This window comes from Apus apus, chromosome 2 (genome assembly GCF_020740795.1).
Source record: "Apus apus isolate bApuApu2 chromosome 2, bApuApu2.pri.cur, whole genome shotgun sequence".
Classification (NCBI taxonomy): Eukaryota; Metazoa; Chordata; class Aves; order Apodiformes; family Apodidae; genus Apus; species Apus apus.
The window spans coordinates 113,016,383-113,031,686 of NC_067283.1; the positions used below are offsets into that span (position 1 = coordinate 113,016,383).

Here is a 15,304-nt window from a genome sequence, read left to right on the forward strand (position 1 = left end):
GCATCTCTGAAAAGTTTGACATAGTTTGACATCATAAGAACCCGTCACAGGCAAGGTAAACAGGTCTGTTGTGCTGATGGTATTTGAGGACAATCAGGATGGATTTAGCATAAGAGCAACTTGGTGCCTTTTATATTTTTCCCTTCTCCTAAAGTATAATGAGATAAATATGTAGATCTATATGGTCTGCATTTGGGTCATTACTTCCCCCACCCTGGAAGGCTTTAATTTTAAAATGTGGGAGTCTCAATCTGTTTCATTATACATCTTTTTACCACAGTTGAGTGACCTGTCACACTCAACGTTAGCTGTGGTTGCTTTGTGATCTGCATTTCAGCAGGGTGGCTGCTCTGCAGTGACTGCAGCCCTGGCTCCACAGGTGGGATGCCCGGGACTCCCAGCACGCCCAGGAGTCTCAGCTCACAGTTTTACAGACAAGGAGACACTTTATTTGCATTCAGTGCTGACTGGCTGTCTCAGTAATAGTTAAATTAAAGCTATTTTAATCAGTTGTATCTGTATTTGACTTGGTTGCTTTGAATACATATTCCTAGCTATCTTCCCCCAGTATTTATCCTTAGATATATTAATAATATCTGTAAAGATAGAAAAGGGTAATGTCAAGATTATCTATATTTACACAAGAGCTCCATTTGGAGGTCCACAGTGTAATTCATCAGTCATTTCCATGTGCCTGAATCCCAAGAGGGCAAAGTCACCTCTGTTTCCTAGGCCACAGGACACTTAACTCATTAGGTCACAGAGGGTTTTCTACTACAGTGCTTAACATGGAGAATCATCCCTGAGAATGAGTAGCTGTTAGTCTGTCCTTTCCACTTGCAGGTTGAAATACAAGAGGATTCTTGTGCAATGTAAACATCCTCTCCCCCTTACACCAACAACCAGTGACGCACATTTTCTTTTGTCCAGAGCCACTGAAGAGGTGTTTTAGGGCAGAGAACATGGTGCAGTTCTGCAGTGGGATGAGGACAAACTACTGCTTTTAAGATGCTCAAAGCTGGCTAAGGAAAAGTAGATCCCACAAAGTTCAGGATAAGTACGGGGTTTAGAGGGTATTTTAGGGGCACTTCAGAGCTTCTATTGCAGGTGAGTAGTAGCAGAAAGAAGTGCTTTCTGTTGTGCTTCATGTTTTGTTGGTTTACATCCAGAAGAAGGGTGAGATTAGGGGTGCTTGCTTGAACATGGGGAGGTGTGTAGTGATAGGACAAAGGGTAATGGTTTCAAGCTGGAAGAGGGGAGATTTAGGTTGGACAAGTGGAAGAAATTCTTCAGTATGAGGGTAGTGATGCACTGGAACTGGTTGCCCAGGGAGGTTGTAGATGCCCTCTCCCTGGAAGTGTTCAAGATCAGGTTGGATGGGGCTTTGAGCAACCTGGTCTAGTGGGAGGTGTGCCTGCCCATGGCAGGGGGGTTGGAACTAGAGGATCTCTAAGGTCCCTTCCAACCCATTCTGTGATTCCATAAATTTCAGAATGCATCAATGCCTGTTGGGCAGCAGTGCCACCATGCCTTTTACACCTGTATGCCAGAGAAGCAGGAATCAAGCTGCTGGCTTTCTTGGCAGTAGCCTGGACTGGAAGCTCCTCCATCTTTAGAAAGGGCTGGATGTGGAAGGGATTAGGTCAACATGTCCTCAAGCTCCCATCCACAGTCCAGGACTTTCAGTGTCTCTCAGGTGTGAGGAAGTGAGAACTGGGGTGCTGGCCTCTCTTCCCACATGCGAGGTACACATGAAATAAAGCATAATTTCTCAGAGCAGAGGCAGAAATTGCATGGGTTTTGGTAGTGCATGCAATATTGTGGAGTTCTTGCCTTTTCCACAGGTTCACACAAGTGTGTGTCTTCTGGTGGAATTAGAGTGGGAAATTTGAGGATACAGTTGAAGTGAGACATGGTTAAGATATAGCTGATTTGACAGGCAACTGACAGTCTGTGAGAGAAGACAGTAGCATTCATGAATTCAGTGATGTGTTTTAGGACAGCTGTAGGCGAAACATTTCCTGGCCTCAGGAGATCTGGCTTCCCAGGCATCTCTGCTCATCTTTCATATGCAGTCAAGCAAAAACCCTATTTTAATTCTTGTCCTGTCTCACCTTTCATACAATGGACGACAGTCCTGTATATGCTTCTTGGCCCAAAATCTGAAGGCTGAGGGAGCACACTTCCATTTGATTGCTGACTTTTGGCTTGGTCAGGGGATCAGGGGCAGGGTGAGAGAGACTCGTCAGTTATGTTTTGAACCTTACCCATAATGTAAGCTAGAAATTAGTTTTCCATTCTTTTTGTTTTCAAGGAAAAGTATGACCCTGAGTATTGCCCTCTGTGGCATTTTGTAAATTGTCAGACATTGTTTTGAGAACTATTTTGATAACACTCGGTTCGGTTGGGTTCACAATTACACATATTTCCTCGCTATGGTGATTGTCTGGTACAAATACCAAATATTGGTATTGAAAGAAAAGTATCAGTAGTTCAATTTAGGTAAGAATGAAAGAAATTAAACATTGCTAAAACAAAGATTATAAACTCATTTTAAGATAATACTTTTCTATTTCTCAGCTGATATTAAAAGTAGAGCTTAAATCAACAACAGTGAAATTGCTAAAACTTGTTTGATGACATCCTTTAGAAGTTAATGAAGAAATGCCCTTGTTTGGTGAAAATTAGTTAAAACTGCTGTTTGACTTAGCACAAATGCATTTTGGGTTGATGCTGTATTTTTAAATGATCAGGAACACAGTCCAAAGGATTGTCACCTGAGTCACTTCTTTCTGAAGCACAAAGTGGTCTCAGTATGATTGTAAGACATGCAAGTCTCTTCAGGAAGGCAAGGACTGGTTTGCTTCTTTTTTTAATCAACATCACTCCTTTGCTTTTTCTCACTGGCCTCTCCAGAGCAAAAGGCTGCTTATCTACTGAAATGGAATGGGAGCTTCTTTTTTTTTGTGGAAAAGCACAGGGAAAAGATTGAATTTATTGTCATTTGCAATGAAAGTAGGAAAGGAATCCAGCCTGCCACATCTGGAAACCAAATGTATTAACTCTTTTTAGACTTCGCTTCAAGAACCCCTTCTGCCAGAACTCTTTCTGGGATGTTTTTTAAGGGAAACCAGTTGGATAAATGTCAGGAGGAGGCAAACCAGGCTGTTGGCTTCAGCACTACTTGTGTTCCCCACAGCCTTGACTCCATCCACTTGAGTGCAGATGGACTCCCCAGTGACCCAGTTCAGGGGTGAAACCTCTCCCAGATATTTCAGTTTCCACTCTCTCTCATCCTCTTGCCCCTTTGTTTTCCAGATGCTGTTAGGTGGTGTTGACAGTCTTTCTGTGCACTAGCAAGGGGGTATCTGCTGGCAGTCTCTCTTCCATCTTTCCTTTTGTTCCTATACAACTATGTACTTTACCATACTCCCAACAGGAATGTCAGGTTTGCTTTGGTTAAAGTAGTGTAAAAAAAAGTATTGTAATTTACCCACTGTTTTTAGTCATATTTTCCTTAAAGTTTTCTCCAGAAAGGCTTTTACATTCATCACCATGCTATTTCTCATACTTACCTTTTCAGACTAATAGCAGATAGATGAAGTTACACTTACACATTATTGTAATTGCTGCTGATGGTGCCATATTTAGTTAGTGTCACTTCTTTCTGAGTCGTATTAGGTTTGCTGAATCTGTCTGGTTTTACTTTTGCTAAATTAAAAACAAAACAAAACCAAACAAAACCCAAAAAATATTAACATGTTTTCAAAGAGATTCAGGGAGAGAAATCCCAATACATCCCAAAGTGTGAACTAGGAAAAAAAATGCAAATAGGCCCATAAATGAAAATCAAGAGTTGCTTTTCACAAAATTCTAACAGTTAGAAATGTCCTCTTAAAATCACTGAGTCCAACCACCGTCCACCCAGGGAAGACAAAAAAACAAACAAAAAAACACACCACCACAGAACCCAAAACCAAACAGACAAACAACAACAACAAAACCAAACAACCCCACGCGCAACCATAACAACACACTCCACAAAATCAGCGACAAGACACAACCCACAAGAAACCTACCATGCCCACTGGAGCATGCCTTGAAGTGCCACATATGCATGTTTCTTGAATACCTCCAGGAATGGGGACTCCACCACCTCCCTCAGCAGCTCATTCCAGTGCCTGACCACTCTTCTAGAAAATAAATTCTTCCTAGTCCAAACCTCCCCTGGTGCAACTTCAGGCCGTTTCCTTTCGTGCTGTCATTATTCACTTGGGAGAAGAGGCCAAATCCCACCTCCCTACAACCTCCTTTCAGTTAGTTGGAGAGGGCAATGAGGTCTCCCCTCAGCCTCCTCTTCTCCAAACTAAACAATCCCAGTTCCCTCAGCCGCTCCTCAAAGAACTTGTTCTCTAGACACTTAACCAGCTTGGTTGCTCTTCTCTGGACATGCTCCAGCACCTCAGTGTCGTTCTTGAAGTGAGTGACCCAGAACTGAACACAGTACTCGAGGTGTGGCCTCACCAGTGCTGAGTACAAGGGCACAATCACCTCCCTTCTCCTTCTGGCCACACTATCCCTGATAAAAGCCAGGATGCTATTGGCTTTCTTGACCACCTGGGCACACTGCTGACTCATGTTAAGCCAGCTGTCCACCAGCACCCTGAAGTCCTTTTCTGCTGGGCAGATCTCCAGCCACTCTTCCCCAAGCCTGTAGCATTGACTGGGGTTGTTGTGACCAAAATGCAAGACCCAGCATTTGGCCTTATTGAACCTCATACAATTGGCCTTGGGCCATCAATCCAGCCTGTCCAGGTCCCTCTGCAGAGCCTTCTTACTCCTGAGGAGATCAACACCCACCCAATTTGGTGTCATCTACAAACTTCCTAAGGAAGCACTCAATCCCCTCATCTAGATCATTAATAAGAATATTGAACAAGACTGACCCCCAAACTGAGCCCTGGGGGACAACAGTGGTGACTGGCCAACAACTGGATCCAACCCTGTTCACTACAACTCTCTGGGCTTGGCCATCCTGCCAGTTTTATACCCAGTGAAGAGTGCACCTGTCTATGTAATTTATTTAATAGTTGCAACTTTGTCAATGCAAGATTTATTGGTTTCCTCTCACATCCTTCCAAAGCTTAATGTGTGGCTCATTGAATTCAAAAACAAGGTTTCTTCCATGCTATAGAGCAATGGTGCAGGAGCTGGCTAAGTTTTACCATATCCAGGGATCCTCACTTGTGTTCACATCATGGTGACTTCTGGCAGTCATAGCATCATAGAGTCATAGAATGGTTAAGGTTGGAAGGGACCTTAAAGATCATCAGGTTCCAGCCTCCCTGCTATGAGCAGGGACACTTCACACTAGATCAGGCTGCACAAGCCTCATCCAGCCTGGCCTTAAACACCTCCAGGGAGGGGGCTTCCACAGTCTCCCTAGGCAACCTATTCCAGTACCTTAGTACCCTCATGGTGAAGAATTTTTCCCTGATGTCTAACCTAAATCTCCCCCCTTTCAGTTTAAAACCATTCCCCCTTGACCTATCACTGCTCTCTCTGGTGAAAAGCTCTTCCCCAGCTTTCCTGTAGCCCCTTCAGGCACTGGAAGGCCGCTACAAGGTCTCCCTGGAGCCTTCTCTTCCGCAGGCTGAAATAGCCCCAACTCTTGCAGCCTGTCTTCATAGCAGAGGTGCTCCAGGCCCTTGATCATCTTGGTGGCCCTTCTCTGGACCCTCTCCAACAGCTCCATGTCCTTCCTGTGCTGAGGGCTCCAGAACTGTACACAGTATTCCAGGTGGGGTCTGACCAGAGCAGAGCAGAGGGGCAGAATCACCTCCCTGGCCCTGCTGGCCACACTGCTTTTGATGCAGCCCAGGATGCAGTTGCTCTCTGGCCTGCGAGTGCACGCTGGTGGCTCATGTCGAGCTTCTCATCTACCACCACCCCCAAGTCCTTCTCCTCAGGACTGCCCTCCAGCCATTCTCCCCTTACCCTGTATTTGTGCCTGGGGTTGTGCCAACCCAGGTGCAGGAACTTGTACTTGGCCTTGTTGAACTTCATGAGGTTGGCACTGGCCCAGCTCTCCAGCCTGTCAGGGTCCCTCTGGACAGTGTTCCTTCCCTCTAAGGTATCAACCACACAGCTTGGTATCCCTGGAAAGGTGATGGAACAACTTGTCCTTGGCACTATCTCTAGGCATATCAAGGACATGGGGGTCATCAAGAGCAGTCAACATGGTTTTACCAAGGGTAAGTCATGTTTGACTAACCTTATAGCCTTCTATGAGGAAATTACTAGGTGGATAGATGATGGTAGAGCGGTGGATGTGGTCTATCTTGATTTCAGGAAAGCATTTGACACCGTCTCCCACAGCATCCTTGTAGATAAGTTGATCAAGTATGGGTTTGATGATCAGGCAGTGAGGTGGATCAAGAACTGGTTGAAAGGAAGAAGTCAGAGTTGTAGTCAATGGGGCAGAATCTAGTTGGAGGCCTGTGACTAGTGGAGTCCCTCAGGGGTCGGTACTGGGACCGGTGTTGTTCAACATCTTCATCAACGACCTGGATGAGGGTACAGAATGTACCCTCAGCAAGTTTGCTGATGACACCAAGCTGGGAGGAGTGGCTGACACACCAGAAGGCTGTGCTGCCATTCAGAGAGACCTAGACAGGCAGGAGACTTGGGCGGGGAAAAACATTATGAAGTTTAACAAGGGCAAGTGTAGAGTTTTGCATTTGGGGAAGAAAAATGTCATGCACCAGTACAGGTTGGGGGCTGACCTGCTGGAGAGCAGTGTAGGTGAAAGGGATCTGGGGGTCCTGGTAGACAGGAGGATGACCATGAGCCAGCAATGTGCCCTTGTGGCTAAGAAGGCCAGTGGCATCCTGGGGTGCATTAGAAAGGGTGTGGTTAGTAGGTCAAGAGAGGTTCTCCTCCCCCTCTGTTCTGCCTTGGTGAGGCCGCATCTGGAGTATTGTGTCCAGTTCTGGGCCCCTCAGTTCAAGAAGGACAGGGAACTGCTGGAAAGAGTCCAGCACAGAGCCACAAAGATGATTAAGGGAGTGGAACATCTCCCTTATGACGAAAGGCTGAGAGAGCTGGGTCTCTTTAGTTTGGAGAAAAGGAGACTGAGGGGTGACCTCATCAATGTTTACAAATACGTAAAGGGTGAGTGTCAAGAAGATGGAGTTAAGCTTTTTTCAGTGATGACCAGTGATAGGACAAGGAGTAATGGATACAAATTGGAGCATAGGAGGTTTAAGGTGAATATCAGAAAAAATTTATTTACTGTGAGAGTGACAGAGCACTGGAACAGGCTGCCCAGAGAGGTTGTGGAGTCTCCTTCTCTGGAGACGTTCAAAACCCGCCTGGACGCCTTCCTGTGTGATGTACTCTAGGTGACCCTGCTCTGGCAGGGGGTTTGGACTAGATGATGTTTCGAGGTCCCTTCCAACCCCTATGATTCTGTGATTCTATGTTCATCAGCAAACTTGCTGAGGATACACTCAATTCACTGTCCATGGCTCCAACAAAGATGCTAAACAGCACTGGTCCCCATACTGACCCTGAGGAACAACAGTCTGTCTGTTCAGAGACACTTGCTTTGCTAGATCTGGTGCTGGGCCTTTTGAAGAGGGAGTTTACATCTGGTTTGCCTGCTTGAAGTCAACGAGGTGTTGGACACATAGTCTGCCAAGTACAATGGGTTAAATGGCAGAAGATTTAGGCTGGTACACATGGCCTTACTTGTGCTTGGCTGGTCTATGATGCAGGTGGAAACTGCCTTCGGCCAGCACAAGCAGCAGGGTTGTGGACCAGGTAAGGCAAGGTCCAGTCTGTGTTTCTCTGAAGTCCATGTCTGAGTGTGGGTCTGGATCCACTCCCTGATGCTGGGAGCACTGAGGTCCCATGAGCCCCATAGTCAGTGGGACTCTTCTCCCTGTGTTGGAGCAAACATAAAGGAAAAAAGTTAGCTCTGCAAAGGCAGAGAGGTGATGAAAGTGTCTCAGATGTGTCCCCGGCTCCTGCTGCTCATCCAAACTTATTAAGGCAAGTTGCTAAAAAGGACAGAAGACATCTAATTGGCAAAGCTCTATAAGTAAAAGCATTTGGGGTAAGATAAAGCAATATGTAAAATTACAGCAAAATCTTACTCTTGTTCTCCCTTCAAGAATGTAGAGGACCATGAAGTGTAATCAAATATTAAAGTAAGAGTTAAAAATAGTTACTTAATGCACTTCCCGTAATCTCTTTTCCATGTTTTTGTTTCAAGATTACTTTTATTCTATTGCTACTTTCTCTCCCCTCTGCTTTTGAAAAGCTTTACAAACAGAAGTGCAAAGTGCTGTTCAAGCCATAAAACAAAGAAATAAAAATTACTTATTTATATAATTTGAATTAATTCTAAATATTTCATAATAACAGCATATTTGAAAGAGAGAAGCAATTTTTTTAAAAACCTAAGGTTGATTGTATCTTTTAAGGACTGTTCATATAAACTGTATGGTTCTTCATAGTAAGGAGTGTAATCAGACAAAATCCTGTGCGGGTAACTGTTGCTTCAGGGCAAAGTAACTTCCCTAGTATTTAGGGAGGAATTGCAGCCCCATAGTGGAATACATGTGCTGCCTGGCAGCATGATAACATGGCAGGTAGGTTGAGAGGACATGGATAAAAGCAGATAGGTAGGAATTTATTTTCATTGCCATGGTGTTTGGACACTGTTTATGTCACGTATCAGCCAAGTCTGGTTCTTTCCCTCTCCTTTGGAAACCTGCAGCCTTAACCAGCAGCCAGGTTCAGCCCCAGATAGGCAGTCAGCTCCCAGTAGCATATGGACAAAGAAATTTATTGATTATTTAAATTTTTATTTCAAATGAGGTTTTTGGCATTGGTAACTGAGGAGGAAAACTCCAGATGGTGAAGTGTGCATTGTCTGTTCAGTGGTGCTCCAGGAAGACTAATCCCCACCTAAGCATGCTGTCAGCTGGCTGCTGTGGCTTGCATTGCAGCCCCAGCTTTGCAGCAGGAGTCCTGCAGAGGTGGATGCTGCTCCCTCCTTGGTCCCAAGAGCCACCAGGGAGAGTGATGCCACTACTGCTTCCACTATCCCCAACGCTGGGGAGAGGCACTGGAGGTGCTCCACCCCATAGTGGGATTCTCAGCTCCTGCAGGTTGGGGGGAAGAGAGTTATGGGGAGATCAGGGGTGGTCCTGGAGTCTGACCTAGCTGGTGGCCTCTTTGCCCCAGTCCCACTCTACCTGCCAGTCTGCAGAATGGCTCTCAGATAGAGATGCTTAACTGTTCTAAGATTTGTGGCAGCTTGATGATTATCTCAGGTAAGGGGTGGGATGAGATCTCCACATTGGTTTCCTTTGTAGTTTGTGCCAAGCTGTGAATATAAAATGCTGGGTTCTGGTTATAAAAGCACTCTGTCTTACATATATGTGGCAGACTTCCCTTGATATCCTTAAACGAACTGCAACAAAATGGACCAGACATATATATCAATTTTAGCTTTTCAACTACTAATGTCATGGTGCTATTTTCAGTGACTCTGGTTTTATCATGGTGCCATTACTGGCACTAGACTACTGTAGTTGAAAGGTTGTTGGTATATCCTTCATAATTTTGAACATAAAATATCCTTGTCTCCCTCTGGCTGACTGGTTAAATCACACTACAGTGGCCCTACTTGATAATTTTCTCATGAAAGACTCATATCCTAGTGTTAATTAAAGCATGGAATAAGTATCTAGGGAGGCATATATAAATGCTAACAGGATTCCTACCACGTATCTACAGAGGCAAACATCACCATGTAGTTTATGCTAAGCTAAGGACAGAAAATCCTTAGATCTTTCACAAGGCAGAATTTTTATATTTTGTGACAGATGTAGCCAAAAAAAACCCCAAATGGTAACAAAAGCACACTACATTTGATAACGAAAATACATAAATGTATCCCTAATAATCATGGTGATTGAACATTCTGGGAGATTGTATAAAGCTTTGTATTTGCTGGAATCTTAATACCCATTCCTATCAGAGGAACTTGGATCTAGGGTCAGAAAGCAAAGAAGACTGCAGTGCCTGGCTGAAACTGCTGGGGAAAACTGTAGCAACCAGAATTACTTACTGATAGTATAATCTGGCCAGTGCTGGAGGTCAGAGTATTATGAAGAAGAACTGCATGATCTGTAATGATCAGAAATATTGCTCTGCTTCTTGGCTGAAAGCCCTGGTTTCAAGAACATCCACTGGCACTCACCATCCACCCCCAACATCGCTGCAGACACTGACTCAGAGGGAAGGGTGCCACCTTCTGACTACCACCCTCCTCCTTGCCTGGCCTCCATTTTCCCCCTGAGGTTTGTTTTTCTGTACTGGCTTGAACCTTTTTCACTTATGCTGGTTAGCTGAGGTAAGGGGAAATAAACGGATGAGGTAACCTAGAGCTTTTGGCAGAAGCCCCAATTGCTCTTCTGTCAGCAGCTGTTTGGACCACTCGGGCATAAGGGCATTCTGTAGAGGGTCTCTCCAGCCCCATGATTGTGTGGATTTAGGTCTGCACTCCTGTACCTGACTTTGTTCATTTTTAAAGAGGTTAGGGTTTGTCTACTCAAAGCAGAGCCTTAGGAGTTGTACTGATACCATCTGCTTTCAGCATCCAACTTGGATGCAATTCAGATGACAGGGTTAGAAGCAGCAATTCCCTGCAACTTCATTGTAGAGAGGCAGGTGTCTCTACATGGGCAATTCAGGTCATTTCATGTTAGACGTTTAAAATAGAAGATACGCAAATGCAGATGGTCTGCTGTCTTCACCTGGTCCATTGCTTGCATCTGTTTATGTCTTAAACATGATTTATCAGTGAGCTGCTGAAAGAAACCTTGCACTCTTTTAAAATATCCGGCTCAATGTAAAAAAAAGTGCTTCTCCACTAGGTTGTGACTGCATGCCCATCACAGCATGTGTGCCTCCAGGACACACACAGACTTCACTGCCAGGTGCTGGGAGGTGGTGCAGCAGGATGGCTGGGTAGGCCAGTGGTGAGAGCAAGAGAGCAGGAGGCTGCTGGCTGAGCAGAACCAGCAGCAGTCACCTGGCTTTCGGGGGAGTGGTGGGAGGCTGGTGGTTGGGTTGATTATCCCAGATGTTTTTTGAGGTGCTTTGAGCGATTGCCTTTGTAGAAGCATGTTAAAATATGAATGAAGAAATGTGTTTCGAATAAAACGCTCTCTGCCAGAGCCTGGAAGTGACCATAGTGGTAGTGAACCTAATTGCTAATTTATTTGTGGATGGTTTTTTCAATGTTTCCTTTTGAGAACCATTAGAAAAATGCCGTTTCATCAAACTGCTCCCTGGCCCCTTGGGCTTTCATGTTTATTCCAATGCTTTGGAAGTGCTCAAGCTGTCCTTCTGCTGCATAGTCATGGTCCAGTCTTCAAACATTTGTTCTTCTGAGGGTTGTAGTGCTGCTTCATATGGTGATTGCTGGCCTTGTGTTCAGTGTCATAGTAACTGTTCCCTGGAAGGGCAACAGGATGAGGCAAAGAACAAACACATCAAGCACCCAAGGTGGAGAGAAAATGTGAAGCCAGACCTGACAAAATCTTGGCATGGATGGCAAATACTTGACAGCGCTTTGTGGCATCCAGTAGGTTGTCCTTAATGAAGGGAGAGATAAATAATTCAGAGGAGTGAGTAAAAATTATGAGTGACTCACTGGTATTTAAAAAGGGATTGTACAGATTGGTGCCAAGTGAGCAGTCCTGCATGGAAAAGGATGCTTGTGGCAGCATGGGGAATGCAGGTCAAACCTCCCCATTCCTATAGGTCATTCACAGCCAGCACTTTGAACTTGGGGAAGAGGTAATAATTATGGGAGCGAGTCTGGAAATTATGTATGTCTTCCTCCATTCCTCCCTCCATCCCTTCTTCCCTCCCTTAGTCCCTTCCTCCCTCCCTTCACTTCCTCTCTTCTTCGTAGGCAACCTATTCTGGTATCTTACTAGCTTCATGGTGAAGAAATTCTTCCTGATGTCAAACCTAAATCTCCTCTCTTTCAGTTTAAAATTGTTACCCCTTGTCCTGTCACTCTCTGGTAAAAAGCCCCTCCCCAGCTTTCCTGTAGGCCCCTTCAGGTACTGGAAGGCCACTGTAAGGTCTCCCTGGAGCCTTCTCTTCTCTAGGCTGAACAGCCCCAACTCTCTCAGCCTGTCTTTGTAGAAGACGTGCTCCAGCCTTTGATCATCTTCATGGGTGTCCCTGCATGCCAAGCTGCTCTGATTCACTCCTGTCTCTGCACACCACATTCCCAGCACCACCAGAATAAAATATTTGTGGAAATGTTTCTGCATCGTATTTCCTGTGCTTCAGCCTGAGGCGTCATTAATTTGAGAAGGGCACCCGAGTCAGCTTGAGTCCAGACGGTCCTGTTAGTGCCAGTGCAGCCACAGCTGTGCCAGGCAGAGGCTGGGCTCTGCAGAGTTGTCTGTACCCTCCCGCCCTCCAGCTTGCATGGAGTTCATGGGTTCTCCAAAGTTGTGCTGAACCCATGCTGTTGGGGCTTGTAAGACCCGGGAGCTCTGAGGATCACCTGGTGGTGACAACCAACAAGCGGCTGTATGAGGACTTGCCTGGGTCCAACGTGACAGGCCAGAGGCCAGACCTGGCACAGTGTCTTGCTGACACCCTCAGGAGCCAGCTGGGTGTCCCTGTCCCATGCCCACAGCCCTGCTGAGGCACAGAGGCTGGCTCAGCCAGGATGTGGCTTGGGTTGATGGTGATTAATAGTTCTGGCTCCTTGTGAAAGGAATTAAATGGGGAAAGAAGAGTGAGCGCTGGTCTCTATATTAAGGAAATCCTGAACTGTGAGCATCTGAGGCTCAGAAATCAGGCACCAAACAGACCCAACCACAGCTGTTTGCTTTTAGTGTCTTGTGATCTCCTGGGGTCTGCAGCTATTTGGGCAGCAGTAGGGATGCCTATTGACCGAAGCGCAGGGCAGAGATGCCATGAAGGCAGCATGAAGGAAGTCACACTGTCTGTCAGACACGTGGTGACAGCGAGAAGAGATGTGATTCCCTGTGCTGGTTCCTACTCAGCTTTGGAAGTGCTGGAGCAGTGCCACTACTTCATCTCTTGCACTCACACCACGTTTTAAAGGGATTGCAGTCTGAGTTACTCCAGAGGGAGTCGTTTCTCATAGGGGCCAGGCTTTACTTTTAATTTGTGTGGTTTGAGTATTGTGTGAGAGGATCGGTAATCTCACAGCAGTAGAAAGAGAGACCTGTAGAAGGCTCAGTAGTATTTCTCATGATAAAATATTTTGATGGAAAAGTAGCCAATTGTCTTACAAGTCTGAAAGGTCTTGATGCCATCTGTGTAAGGCAGCCCCTGGTCAACAGGCTTTTAAAGAAAGGCAGAATAACCTTTCTTTCAGTACATTTGACATTGGCTCAATCCCCTGTTGCACTTTCCAGGTAGTGTATTAACTGACTGTGTTCCAGAACAGTAAGTACACGACGATACTTCAACCCATGCCCAACCCTTTCTGTACAAAACTAAGTGCCACCTGAAAACTGTTTCCCACCCTCCTTAGGAGCACATTCCAGGTGCCTGCCTGTGTTGCAAAGGAGTTCAGGGCTGGTCCCTATTACTGATAAACACAATTTCTAAAACTGGCATGCTTTTCCTGCAGGTCCTCTGAAGTTCACTACAAGCCTGTAGGAGTGATGGACAACTGGGTTTGGGGGTGAACACAGCAGAAGAGATAAAGACTGTGAAATAGTGAGTGACACAGGAGTCTGCTTTTAGTCTTGCGACACCAGAGTGGATATGAATAATTGAAATTAAGGCTTTAATTGAAATTAAATCTTTGTGTTGTCAGCCGTTCTATAAACAGTGAGCAGGTGCTGTATGTCTGCAAGTCAAGTTGAATGGGAAAGCCCTCTGGTCAGGTAGCAGGGAGGCTTCCACTGGGGCTGCACCCTGCAGCTTCAGCTGGGTGACCTGGATCATTTTTTGGTTCAGGGAGAAGAATATTGCCTTTCAAAAGCCTGTGTTCCTTTAATAGTCCATTAGGCTACCCTAATACCTTTTCTTTTCTTCTTGTTTACAGCAATGAGAGTTAAGTCAGTAGAAGTAAACAAGACAGACAGTAACATGAGTAGACATATATGGAAGGTTTTCTTGCCTTTCAGCTTTGGAGTTTTTTTGCAATTGTGTGTAAAGTACTTATCACAGAGTCTGCAAACAACTGTGTAACAGCTGAAACTCAGTCCCATTATGGAACTTCAGGATGTGCTTTATGGCCTATCTGTTCTTCTGATAGTCAGTATTTGGGGAAAAAAACTTCACCTGTGGTAACAATTAAGAGGATATGTGTTGAGTAATTGTGGAAATTGTTCTGAGGAGAATCCTCTTGCACCATGTGTTCTGTTGCTGTATTCAGAACACCAGGCAGAATTTTAGAAAGGAATAAATAAATACCTACATGAAGGCAAAGTAAGGTGACACTTCCAGGAGCCTGCATGGCTGTTTTCCATTTTCAGAGGTCTATTAAAACAGCTGCAACTCTGTACATTCACAAAACTGGATATTGTGAATTCCTAAGCCAACCGTTGCTGGTAGTTACAGTAAGATACAGATTTCACAAACAGCTTTGCAGGTCCTGTATGAAATTAGGGTAAACTTGGCCAGAGTTCACTCATAAAGCAGTAAGAGACAATGGATTAGTAGTTATCTTCTTTTTATGTTGGACTCTCTAACAGGCTGGGCTGAGATCCATTATAGTAGAGGCTGCTTTTTTCTGCATCTTCCATCACATTCAGACAAGTGGAAAACCGAGTAGAAAGCTGACCTTTTAGTTATGCAGTTGCAGGATTACGTTCTTACTTAAGGCACTCCTGGAGCAATAGTATCTTCCACAACTTGGACAGACTTTTTCTCTTGGAAACAAAAAACAGTTGTTCCGACTGTAAACACTTAGCAGCTTTTGGGGAAGGCTTCAGAGAAGCCTGGCGCAGTTCACATGGCACGTATCAACTTGCTGCCGGTTTAGTCCCTGCTGTTGAAAAAACTTCCTGCAGGTGAAAGGCCTGGCTCCATTGTACATTCAGTCCTTTCTTGTCTGCTGAAACTGCTGGAGGAAGACTATGACCCTGCTTTGTGGGAAGAATTTGTTCTCAAAGGAGTTAAGAGAGTGGGACCTTAGAGGTAATTCATGTACACTAGTACAATTCCCAAGGCAGATTTGAATGTTATTACTAAGATGTCTCAGCAATGCAAGAAT

At 45.1% G+C, this 15,304-nt stretch overlaps 1 protein-coding gene across 29 annotated transcripts in view; it reads left to right on the forward strand.

The window, feature by feature from the left end:
* DTNA (dystrobrevin alpha) overlaps nt 1–15,304 on the forward strand; it is a 230,251-nt gene that overhangs the window by 85,624 nt on the left and 129,323 nt on the right. For 2 of the 29 annotated variants that reach the window (XM_051612643.1, XM_051612647.1), the window contains one exon: nt 13,712–13,800. The exons of the other annotated variants lie outside the window; for them this stretch is intronic. The gene's annotated coding sequence lies outside the window, so the exon portion shown is untranslated. The remainder of the gene's footprint in view (nt 1–13,711; nt 13,801–15,304) is intronic. 29 annotated transcript variants of the gene reach the window in all.